Raw genomic sequence first — 13,293 nt, 5'->3', positions numbered from 1 at the left:
CATTAGGGTTAGTCTTCTCCACAACAGCAGAGCAATAACCATTTTATAATAATTTAAAATGTATAGAATTTTTAATCTTTAATCTCCAAAATGTACAACACTATCCTTCAAAATGTGGAGGAAATAGGTAAAATGGAACACCACCTCTCATAATGTGGAGCAAATGGTGAGATGTGGAACACTACCCCTCAAAGTGTGGAACAAATACGTAAGATGTGAAATGCTACCCCTCATAATGTGGAACAAATACGTAAGATGTGAAATGCTACCCCTCATAACATGGAACAAACAGGGAAAATGTGGAATACTTACTAGAGCTTCAACTAGGAAGTTCACAGAATAGTTAATATGTTACTTTACACTTACAAAAGTTACTTTGCTGAATTAACATGCTTCAGTACTACTTAACATGAATATATCACTTAAAAAATTCTTAACACTGAATGTGGAACTGAGATGAAAATGAAGTTTTTAAGACTCAAAATGAAGAACATTTGAGACGAAGCTTTAAAAGTAAAGTCATTGTTGGTACTGCCACCAATGACATCTGATACCTGTTAAATACCGTACTGCCTTTGGAAATAAAATAAGCATGCTAAATTTTAGCAAATATCACAAAACACACTAGATTGGAAGAAATGGCTGCAGCCATGTATTTATTGTGCTAATCAAATTAAATTATGAATCAAGTCAGTGCTAGAGCAAAATCAAAGCCAATTACAACAAATCAATATCAAGTATGAATATTCATATGTACAAAAAGGGCAGAACCTGGATGGAAGCAAAGTCAGCCAGGCCATAAATTACAACACGTAGTCCCTGTAAATGTTCAACTAACACCATTGTGGCTGAAGGGACCCACAACCAACCACTGACAGTCTGAAGGTGATCTATCACGAGACCCCAGATTGTCCCCCCCCCCCAGCCTGACCATTACACCATGGGGCAGGCCACCCAGGGAACAGCCAAGCTGTCTGAGCCTGAATCTTCCCTAAGCCCAGTCACTTCCTTTGCAATTTAGCCTTCCAAGTCTGTCCTTCCATCACAGGAAGATAGCTTGTCCTGCCTTTTCCCTCAAGCACATATGCCACCTCTTTGATTCCTTTTTTAGGGTTTACCATAAATAACTTGGTCCTCAGTTGTGACAAGTAGACCCCCTAATTCACAGAAAGTTCTGGAAAAATGATATTAAATATTAGTATGGTGTACCAACTGTCCCCTTAGCTCGACTACCTGCTGTCAAATGAATCTGTTAGCCAGTTTCATAACCCTCTCTACTGCTTTGATGTCATTTGCTCCCTGCCAGACTGGTCTTTGAATTATATCTGACCACTCAAGTTTTATATTTGGCTATTACTATTGGATCTGCCCATCAATGGCAAATTCTGTTTCTGAGATATAACAATGGGCTACTCGTAACATCATTTCCCAGCATGCAGTACAATTACATTTGGCCCAGGTAGTGATTTATCCTGTTCTGTCAGAGCTGCCAGCAGGTGCCTCCAATGCATTCTTCTCTTTCCCAGCCAGCAAACCAAAACGTCTTCCTTGAAACCCATGTTTTCCTCCTCTTTTCACCAAATTCTCTGGCCATGTGACACATACGGGAGTGCCTTGGAATCCATACCTCTGCTTGCTGTTTCATGAAACCTGCAAAAGAGAAAACTGATTAATATCATTATTTGACATATCTTCTATACGTTTGCACTCACCGCCAACCTAACACACTAATTCAGTTTAGATTCTTGCATGGGCATGCCAAGCAGCACTTATTCTAAAGGAAGGTGTTGTGATTTTGCTTAATTCTCTGTACTGCCTTGGCGTTTCTGCTCCTTGCCGGATTAGAATTTGGATTACATCTGGGCAAACTGTCTTTGTATTTGGCTGTCTTGTCTAATCTGTTCCAACCAGTCCCTTATTTACCTTTTGAGAGTTATCACTGGATTTCTAATGATGTCATTCCCTCTCATATACCATACAATTACATTTGGCTCTGGGAGTGATTTAGCATATTCTATCAGATGTACCTCTGCTGTATACGCCATACATCTTCCTCCATTTTTGGGTTTTCCCACCCTGTGCTGCCATACTCTTGACCTACCTGATAACTGTATGGATGAGTATCCAGTCTTCAGTAACTAGATGTTATCTGTAAAAAAGAATATCCATTACCACAAAAGCAGCCTTGCCTGCAACTGCTACCAGGCTAAATGCTTTACTTCTTCCTCTGTTGACCCTTTGGTGTTTGTACACAATACCACCCATGTTCTAAATGAACGTATGGTCATTTTTCTGTTCTCTAATCAGAGCTTTCCAATATCTTTCTGTATTTTCCTGAAATAGAAATTGCATGGCAATAAGACATCCATGTGGCATAAAATGAAAATATCCTGACTTTAAATCCTATGTTTCCCATTTCAATGTCTTTTAACTTTTCTTGCCTACCCGTCTAACTTTACGTGATCCTCCCACCTTAATCTACTTCCTATCTTACTACCCTCCCAGAGCATGCTATTTGCCCCACAGCAATATCAATGGGCCAGGATGCATTGACCCACTCATTACGTTAGCTGTAATGTTTTGGTTGTAAGGAAATGCCAGAGCCTTCTAAAATATCCAGCAATCTTTCACTAAAGTGCATAAGCCTAAATACTGTACAATAAGAAATACAACAGAAACAGCTGGCATTTCTTTACAACCAGAACATTACAGCTAACGTGCTACAGTGTTATAACAACTATCAAATCTCATTGGCTGACAATAACGAAGATTCTGCTTTAATCTTGAGTGTACCTCATTATAAGGAATGGCTATAGTTACCTCTTGTACCCCCAACCCAGTGTACCCCCTCCACACACCTACTGGGGCAACCCAGGAGCAATTTCTGGTTAAGTGACTTGCTCAAGGTCACACAGTAGGCAAATGAGGATTAAAGGAATCAAATCCTGTACCACAGGAGCTACAGATCACAGCCTTAGCAATACTATAAAAACTTAACAAGAATATGCAAGAAAAGTGATAGGTCAGAAGGCAGAGAAACGAATATTATCAGAAAAAGAAAGAAACCAGAAATGGATTTCTCAATCTCTGTGGGTTAAAGTAAGGACACTCATCTCCCCTGGATGAGTTTAAACACTTGAGACTCAAACAACAAAATTCACCTGCAAGCTCTGTGCAAATCTTCCAAAATGCTTTACAAATAAATTCTGCTACCCCCCCCCCCCCATTTGTAAACTATAAGGCGCCCCTGGATGAGTTTAAACACTCAGGAGTCAAACAACAAAATTCACCTGCAAGCTCTCTGCAAACCTGCCAAAAGGCCCTTTGGTAAAAATTCTGTACCCATGAACTACCATACTGGCGGTAGTCTACTTAACACTGAAAGTGTGATGAGACCTTAGGACACAGGTGGACAGTAGTCTCTCCTTTGATAATCACATCGCCAAAGTGGTCAGGAAATCCTTCTATGTGGCACACCTCATCACAAAAGGTTTCTCATCCAGAAAAAAAGAGGTCATTGTTCCCCTCTACTCATCACTCATTAGACCCATTATAGAGTACAACGCCCGTTTTGGTATGTACCTCATAAGACATCTACAACAACTGGAAAGGCCGCAAAAATACCTCACAAAGAGGATTACTGACCTCAAACAGATGACTTACGCAGACAGTCTCAAAAAACTCCACTCTGTCGCATATCGCCTACTCAGAGGTGATCTCTGCCTAACATACAAAGCTATGTCAAACCCAGAGCTGTTGGACATGCTCCACTTAAAGAAATCCCAATCCCTCCAAGCTATACGCTCTAGGGACCTAAACCTTGTCACCACAATAAACAGAACATGCTGGAGGAATAGATTCCTGTCCCAGAGACTTCCCATACTCTGGAATAGATTACCTATCTATGTCAAACAGAGCTCCTCATTAGCACTCTTCAAGAAAAATCTTGACGATTGGATGGGCAATAGGAAATTCACCCCGGGGATCACTTCTGTGGTTCTGCTTGACAGGGGCACAGGAAAATAATTTTCTTGGGTGGCGAAAGCCAGGGTACATTTTTGGCTATGCTTGTATAGGCCCTAGGGCCAATAGCCTAGTACCTACCTATGAATCTAAATAAGAAAGTGTGTATAAATGTTTTTCTCTTTAATTGACATTTTAATATGCAATGTTACTTGGTTTGAATAGTTGTGTTTAATATAATGTGTCTGTTACACTTGCAATCTTTGTAGTGTGCATACCCCCACCCCCCCCCCTTATTTTAATTAGGAATTGTACTTGCAGCCGTTTCTGATTCCACTGTGCTTAGCTAAGGAGGAGTACCATATGCCCTTAAGCTGAGTTTCTTTAAAAACTGTAAATGTACCCTTATATACCTTACTACTTTTCACCGAATACTTAACTGACCCTATAACCAGCATCTTAAACAGATTTGGTGCAGCCTCACCGATAGTATTTTTTGTGAGTACTTACCTGCTGGTTCTTGTTCTCCGGGGTGTCATTTATCCCTGTTTTACTTATTCCCTGCCCCCCTTAACTCTGTTCTGATGCATACTCCCATGATGCTTTGCTTCATTCAAATACTATCCTAGCTAGCACAATTTTTTGTTCCAGATTCTGTAGTCTATTTTTTTTCTTCATAACTTGACCCCCCCCATTCCACTATCACTATATTTGAGTCTATTCCTTGACACTGCAAACCCATTGCTTTTCCCCTGCAAAGATACTAACGGTTTCACTGACTCTTATTTTTTCAGCTTCCAGTCTGTTGAGGCCTGGGCCAATCTTTGGCTTCTCCCAGTTAATCTCTGATCCCACTTGTCTATACACACCAACTCTGGTTCCACACTAGACTGGGTCCTTACCTCCAACCCTAACTCCTACCACAATCTCCCACCCTACCAGATACCCTATGTGACCCCCATCCCACTTCATACTTTGATACTCACCCCTACTACACAAATCTCAGCAATACAAAGACTGCTGTAAGCTGTCAAACTTTAATTCAGAAGCTTTCAACGACTCACTCTCTACAATTAACTGGTCCTTCCTTTATGACCTCCCCCGGTAGTAAGTTGTCCTGGCATGCAGCATCTTTCTAGACACACTTAACTCCCCGGTCCCCATCAGGAAAATAAGAATTAAAACCCAATATGCCCGCTGGCTAACCCAAACCACTCATACACTTATGTATGAGAAACAATACATGGAAAAAAGCTAATACTTCCACAGATCTTCAGTCGTACAGAGAGCTTTGTAACTTAACTAAAAAAAAAAAAAAAAAAAGCCACCCTTGACAAGAAAAACTATTTCCAAAAACCTCTACATAATCCTTACACCAACCCCTCAAAATGCTGGCACTCAGTAAATAAACTACTACATCCCAGTAACACCTCATCAGCTAATCCATGCCCTAACAGCTCTCCCACTTTCTTAATTCCTTCTTCATTGACTCTATTCACAATCTAACCAAAATGACACCATCACCTACCCCACTCCTCCTTCATCAACCCACCCATCCCCCTTCTCTCTTAAACCCATTGCCACAACTTATATCAAGTCACTCCTTAGCAAACTTAAAACATGCTCTCCATCAGCTAGCAAACTTAAATGCTCTCCATCAACTGATAACCTACCTCAATTCCTAAAACTTGCTGCCAATTTTATCGCCTACCCCATCTCCATCTTAATCAACAGGTCAATCAAGGAAAACACTGTACCTGAAATCTGGAAGAAATCTTGTGTCATGCCCTTAAATAAGGGAGGCAACTCATCTGACCCCTCAAATTTCAGGCCCTGTCATTCTTTCTCCCCTGTCAAACATCAACAAACAACTCCTCGATCATCTTCTCCAAGAAAATCTGCTTACCCCTACACAACATGGTTTCCTCCCAAAATCACAGTACAGCTACTGCTCTGATATCATTCACTAATTCTATTGCAAATTCTCATGACAACAAGCTAATCTCGTCTTTGTTTCTGGGTCTCTACAAAGCCTTTGACACCGTTTCCCACCAATTGCTTCTATCCAAACTAGCTACCCTTACTCTCTCCAACTCCACACTTTTTTGGTTCTCCAGCTATCTTTCCAACAAATTCCAGGCAGTCAAATGGCAATCTAACTTTTCTCCCTTCTTACCAGTACAAACTGGGATACCCCACAAGGCTCCATCCTTGGACCCCTATTAAACATCTTTACTAATGACCTATCCTCTTCCTGTCTGCTCTCATCTGTCATACAATATACTGACGATTCCACCATCATCTCCTACTCTGACAATATCACCCACCTTCACACTCTCAACCAAGAGTGTCTGCACTCAGTTGAAAAATGGCTAACTTCCAACGAATTGATACTTAACCCTAAGAAAACAAAACTTCCCCTATTCCTCCCTAAATCTCTCCAACATCATAAAGCTACCTTTACTGTTTGCTCCCTTAACAACACCATCATCTCTGCTGAACCTCACACCAGATTGCTAGGATTTATTATTGATGACCAACTAAAGTTTGATCTCCATATTCAGCAGTACATCAAAAAGGCACATTAAAAGTTAAGCCTGCTATATAGGCATAAAAAACTCCTCAAAGATATCTCTAGGCTCTCTCTTGCTCAAGCATTCCTACTCCCCACCCTTCTTTACGCCACCCCTATTCTCGCTAATATCCAATCCAATCTTCTGACGAAACTGAAACTCACCTATAATACTATTGCAAGATTTGCCGGTAACCAGCCCTGCATCTCCCACCACTGCCTAGCCTTGAAAAACCTGCAGTGGCTGGAATTTCATCATCAAATCCTACTACCCCAGCTTCTCATAGCTCATTCTATCTTACATGAACCATTCTCCTGTCCCTCTCTCTCTACCCTCATTCAGCCCTATAGTCCAAACAGTGCACTCCATACCTCTCAACCTCTTAGACAAAGAAATCTGGACAAAGCCATTAATAATGGGGAGGGGGGAACAACGGCACAAAAATAGGGACAATTTTTAAATATTGCTGTTACAAACTTAGAAAGTTGACAGAATAACAGGTTTTGCATTAGCATTAATTTTCTGAAGGGTATTAAGTCTGAAACCGAAACGTCTGTCACTATTTTCTGACTTCAATCTTTAATGATTAGCCAATGATTTGCCAGAAAACCACAATTTTATGAAAAACAAACCAAAAATATGAGATGAAAATCTGTACAGTTGAAAGGTACGCCCTCCATATCTCCCAACAGCATCTTCTGCAAGTCTCTGCGCCCAACAAAAACATTGGTAAACTCCTCTAGAGCTACTCAGTGGCAAATCCTTGGAATAAATTACCACCGTTAGACAGATCTCTAACCCCAACTCTTTCAATACAACACTAAAGGAAACCCTATGTATATTATGGACATGCCTATGCTATGACCCCAACTTAATCCAGCTCCCCTCCTATAATACTATTCCAGCAACCTTTTCTCCCCCCTCTCTGCCTCTAATAAAGTCTACTAATAAATAGTAGTTCCTATAGCTTCCACAGCTGTAGTCTTGGAAATTGACTCTTGGCCTGGTCTTATTTCCTATTTATATGTTTGTTACTTTCTGTTTGTATATCTATATTTTTGTTTACTACTGTACAAAACTTCATACTATAATATGTTGTCAATTTAATTACCACTTTCTAGCATGCCGTTTCAACATACAAGTCATGCATGTTATTATTACTGTGATTTTAGCCATAACTCTTGTCATATGATTACTTTTGTTACTTGTACTTTTTGGAGCTTTTCTCCTCGGGCTTCTGATGAAAAAGGTTTGCTGCCCAATCGGACTAACCCGGTCAACAAATGTCATTAAACATACTCTTTCAGCTTTTCCCGGTTAGGGGTCGCCACAGCGGAACTCCCGTACGCTAACGCTTGTCAGTGGATTTTTACGGTGCCGAGTTGCCAGGCCGACGCCCAACCTTCAAAGAAGGCACGCCCATTCACGCAAGCACCTACCTACATGCCTTTAACGTCACTCGACCACGGGGAGGATATGCAGACTCCACACATAAGGCGCTCCAGCCGAGAATCAAACGGAGAACCGCTTGCTATGAGGCGACAACGCTATTTGCTGCACCATCGCGGCCCTTCGGTCAACACATGTCAAATAAACAGAATCCGTTTACGGACATACTTTGTAAGCTTGTGCACACCCACCCATCCATCATCATAATACCTCTCAGTGAAAGAAATTTGGACAGATACAGAAATAATTGGGAAGGCCCAAAAATAGGGACAGATTTTAAATATTGTTCCTATAAACTTAAAGGTGACTAGTATAACAAGTTTTGAATTACGTATTTCTGAAGAATTTGATTTCTAAAACTCAAAACATGTCCTTATTTAGTTATTTCAATCCTCAATGATGTGCCAGAAAAAAAATCGTGAGGAACGGACCAAAGAAAAGGGAGGCAAAAAAAATCTGGACATTTTGCGAAAATCTCTACAGTTGGGAGACATGCGTCATATTAAAACTCGATTCTTAAAAAGCGACACATTTCCCAGACTTTTAAATCTAACTTTCTTTTACAACATAAAGATCCGGTTTGTACAAACGTTTGCGATCCATTCTTTCTCATGCACACAAAGTGTAATACACCATTTCAACGCACTCAAAGCCGCTGAACAGCTAGCAACGAAGCGAACTACACAATTATTTTTTTCAATAAAACACCGCATCTCGTGCGTTCAGTAGCCTCCCAGTATTACTTTCAAACACCTACTTACACAGCAGTTTGTTGATTAGGGAGTCATTGTTCATTATAGCTTTCCCCACACCACCTGAAGAAACGGTAGTAAAACTTCCTAATTTCGACAGTGTAGAAACTAGTTTTTTGTCCGTTTCCGGTGTAAACGGGGCCTTTTGTTTGTGTGGGTCGTCTGATAAAAGCGGGTCGTGATATGTTGCGGTACTTACAAAAGGACTGTTGCTTTTTCTTTTGGGGGTGGCTGTAATAATCAATACGTTTACAGGTACAGCAACGACACTGTTTGGCTTAAAAGTTGACCTTTGTCCTTGTCAGTGGAAAAAAAAACACTTAAGCCAGGTTTTGTGGTTTGATGTCAATTATTTATGCTTTTAAGGTCCAGTTTAAATGAACACAAGTGCATCTTATTTTAGAAAATGTAATGTGTCTGTATATGCTATATATTTTACTGTTTTTATTCTTTTTACTGGTAGTTAACAGCTCAACAAAGTTAACTTGTTGGTAAAATTCTTGTGCGGTGACACTTCTGTGGGGAATGCTTTCAGTTATTTTACTAGTAGTAAATGTAGCTTGGCATAGCCGGCTTTAGGCACCAGCGAACCCTGCGGTCGCTGGGGTCCCCCAACCACAGCAAATGATCTTATCTTGATATTTTGCAATATGGTCTAACAAAAATTAATACAGCAATCTTGTATACTTTATAAACCAGGTGTGTAATAACTCTTATTTAGATCTCCTTTAAAATTCAAAGATATCTCTGGGTATAGTAACAGTGTTTTATCAAACCAAATGATAAACAACGAACCAAGTCCACAAAAAGGAAATCCAACGAGTCACTGAAGATAAAACCACACAGTATTCAAAAATAGATGTAAAGCGCTTTTCGTCGCTCAATATTTGAGCAACTTCCTCAGACATAAATAACTTAATCTAATTAGGTATTTATACTAACATCACTTACACCACTCGATTACAAATCAATTAAAATTTAAAGTGATGTAGTATACCACACAGTACTAAAAGATAATTGTATATATTATAACTAAGCACCAACTCACAGTAAATGCAGCCTTAAAAGGTGTACATAGACAACTTAGTTTGGCAAAGCCTATGCAAAAAAAAATGAAATAATAAAATAATTAAAATAAAATAATGAAATAAATACACAGTGTACTAAACAATTTGCAAATGTAATTAGTAACTAGCCGGGCCACCTAGGGCATAGGCCACAGCAGGCGTTTTTTCAGTATTTATTTGGTTTAGAAAGAAGAGGGGGGGGCCAGGTAATAATGAGTTGGGGTAGTGAGTGCCTTTTTGCCTAGGGCACCAGTTGACCTAGGGCCGCTCCTGGTAATTAGTTAACCTATAAAATATTCAATATTAAATTGTGCACATACACTCTAAACTAATAGCAATAAATTCAGTTAATTAACTGTAAATACTTATGGTACATACATATTTACTATATACTAAGCAGAACAACCTTTCAGAAAGAAGATATAAAAATACATATAAAAATACCATCTAACCAAAAAGATACCTTTGTTATTGTGTGGTTATATATTTATAATCATTAGATCTAATAAGGTAAATATAGTAAATAAAATATAAGCCTACACAATACAGAAGTGTTTTATAGCTCTTTTTCTTATGTATAATTTGATTATATTATATTTTATTTCCTGTCTAGGCTCCTTAATTTCAATAAACAACTAATATTACAATGGTCATTAAGGCCTGGATATACAAAAGCATTGGTACGCCATTGCCATGTTAGTTCTCGATCTTCTAATAACAGATTGTAAGGACCCCCCCTAATGTTAGTTTGAATCTGGTCTAAGGCCATAAATTTAAAGTTGTGGCCCGGGTTGGCTGAAGTGTGTTTAGATAAAGCATTGTCTACCTTGTTGTTCAATATAGCATATGTGTGTTCATAAACTCGTTCTTTAAAATGCCTTTCAGTCTTTCCTATATAGAAAGCTGGGCATGATATGCATAAAGCTACATATACTATAAGTTTAGAGTTACAGTTCAATTTATATTTAACTTTGTATTTTGTATTATTAATAATTACAGATTCTCCACTGCACATGTGCTTACACATATTACAACTTCCACAATTTGCCATACCCTTCCTTCTACTAAAATTGTAAAGTTATTCTCCAATATATTTTTCATGTTATTACCCCTTCTATATACAATTCTAGGGTGTTCAACCACTTTAGAATTTATACTTCTGTCTTGTTGTATTAAAGTCCAGTTTTTGAACAGTATCTTTTTAATAATGTCACTGTCCATGTTATATGTCGTTATAAAGCTGAGTTTAAAGTCATTGGTATATTGAATAACATTCTCAGAATTAACTATTTCCTTTGGTAAATTATCTTGGTTTGCTGTAGTGTCCAAGTAAACACATCTATCAACGACCTGACTAAGAATGGGAAGTAGTATACCATTAGTTCTTTTCCATTTTACTTCTTGGACTATCTCATTTATAAATTCACTCGGGTAACCCCTCTCACAAAAGAAAGTTGTTAATAGGTCACATTCAAATTCGAAATCACTAGGGAGAGTGGTCATACGGGCTGCTCGAATAAGCTGACCTTTCACTATGGCCTTCTTTTGAGAAAATGGGTGAAGGCTAGTATAGTGAAGGTACGAATTGCAGAAGGTTTCTTTTCTATGTATTTTTGAAAAATACTGCTTGTTAACTTGGTCTTTAGATAAATTCACATCCAAATAATCAATAGTCTGTGTTTGAAAATTGGAAGTGAATTTAAAAAATCCTGTAGTGTTGTTCAAATAATATAAGAAGTCTTCTGCTGTTCTTTTATCGCCATCAAACAAAATAAAGATGTCGTCAAAAAAGCGAGTGTAATACTTAATATATGTAGTCCACTCCATATTCTGAAAGATATATTGATGTTCCCAATACACCATAACTGTGTTTGCTAAACTGGCCCCACATGGAGATCCCATTGCAACACCACATTTTTGCAAGTACAACTTATTATTGAATGAAAAAAAGTTATTTGTCAAAATGATATCTAGTAAAGTTGTAACGGTAAATATTTCGTTAGTTGGAGCTCCTTTCTTAATAAGAAATAAATTGACCCACTCAATAGCTTCTAAATGAGGGATGGACGTATATAAGTCTATAACATCTATAGTGACGAAATTGTATTCTTCTCTATATGGAATGTTGTCAAAATTCCTTAGAAAAGACCATGAGTCTTTACACACTTGCACTTCCATCACTAAGTATTTCTTTAGTATATTGTCTACTAATTTAGCAGATGCATACATAATAGAATTCCGTCCATCTATGAGTGGTCTAAAAGGAGGGTCCAAAATATTTTTATGTATTTTAGGTGTTGCAAACATAATAGGGATCTTTGGCCAGTTAATAGTGATGTATTGGTAAGTGTCCAAATCAATATATCCATCCATAAATAGGTCACTATAGTAACCCTTTATCATTCTGTATGCAGTGTTAACTTCATTAACAGATACTTCTTTATACGTATCATTAATCAACATTTTCTCAACTCTATCGACATAGTCGTAGTTGTTAAATATGGTCAGCCCCCCACCTTTATCTGGCTTAATAGCTCTGATGTTAAGTGTTTTAAATATAGATAAAGCTATAGTTTCATCCTTACTGATGTTTCTATGTTGCCATGATTCCCGAAAGATTCTATTGTGTGGGCTGTTATTAATGCTACATAAATCAAGTTCCATTAACTGTTCAAACATAGACAGAGTTTGGTGTAAAGTGGGGATGTTATGTGATCCTATCTCGCCTACATTCTGACTGATGGGTTCGGAGCCGATCCCTCGGCTCCGATTCGGCACGCTTATGCTATAGAGCGAGGCCTCTAATTGGCTGAGCTATCTTTATCCCAGGATGCACCACCACTAATCCCCCAGATCTCGTTTGCCGCTTACAGAGCTTGGACGTGGTCTCAACATTGGCTGGGCTAAGTACTTTTATTAGGCTTTTTTCCTGTCAGTATTTGCTTCATTTAAAACCAAAAGCTGTTTTAACGGCTATTCTTTGTGTACAAGTGCTTTTTGAGAAAATTGGTTTAATTTTTCGTGTTTTTTCCTGTCAGAGAAGGTTCCCGTTTAAGTTAGAGGGGCCTTCCCCTGTGATTACTGCTACCTTAGTAGTTGTGTGTGGATCAAGTACCCGTTTAAGTTAGAGGGTCTTGACCCTCTTTTTCTCCCTTTTTCTTTCTCTTTCGATCTTGTGTTTAAAAAAAAAAAAAATTCCTTGGATAGTGTTAAATATTTAAACTAGTGACATATATATTGTGGTTCTAGTGTGTCAACCCTTTGCTGTTTACTTGTGGTTGTCTCTTTGGTCTCATTATGTCTAAAGAGCATAAACCCTCCGGGTTTAAAAAGTGCACGAGGTGTGGTTTCAAAATGTCCATAACGGACGACCACTCCTCGTGCGTCTATTGTCTAGGTGCAAAACATCTGCAAGAATCGTGCAGTGTATGCCATGCGTTTTCCTCCAGAGTCCTCCAGGAGAGGAAAAACAAATTAATCCTCAAAGGA

General features: G+C 38.7%; 1 protein-coding gene and 1 long non-coding RNA gene across 2 annotated transcripts in view; one reads left to right on the top strand and one right to left on the bottom strand.

The window, feature by feature from the left end:
- Positions 1-629: 629 nt before the first annotated feature.
- LOC122806669 lies at positions 630-8,892 on the bottom strand. The gene is made up of 2 exons (XR_006365534.1): positions 8,747-8,892; positions 630-1,650 (listed from the first exon to the last, which is right to left on the bottom strand). It is a non-coding gene; the product is annotated as an uncharacterized LOC122806669 (long non-coding RNA).
- A 2-nt stretch (positions 8,893-8,894) lies between these two features.
- AP4M1 (adaptor related protein complex 4 subunit mu 1) overlaps positions 8,895-13,293 on the top strand; it is a 1,285,664-nt gene continuing 1,281,265 nt past the window's right edge. The window contains exon 1 of the mRNA XM_044077275.1: positions 8,895-8,992. The gene's annotated coding sequence lies outside the window, so the exon portion shown is untranslated. The remainder of the gene's footprint in view (positions 8,993-13,293) is intronic.

This window comes from Protopterus annectens, chromosome 7.part0 (genome assembly GCF_019279795.1).
Source record: "Protopterus annectens isolate FY-2018-M chromosome 7.part0, PAN1.0, whole genome shotgun sequence".
Classification (NCBI taxonomy): Eukaryota; Metazoa; Chordata; order Ceratodontiformes; family Protopteridae; genus Protopterus; species Protopterus annectens.
The sequence above is the reverse complement of the archived record's forward strand: the minus strand, read 5'-3'. Positions and strand labels throughout refer to the sequence as shown.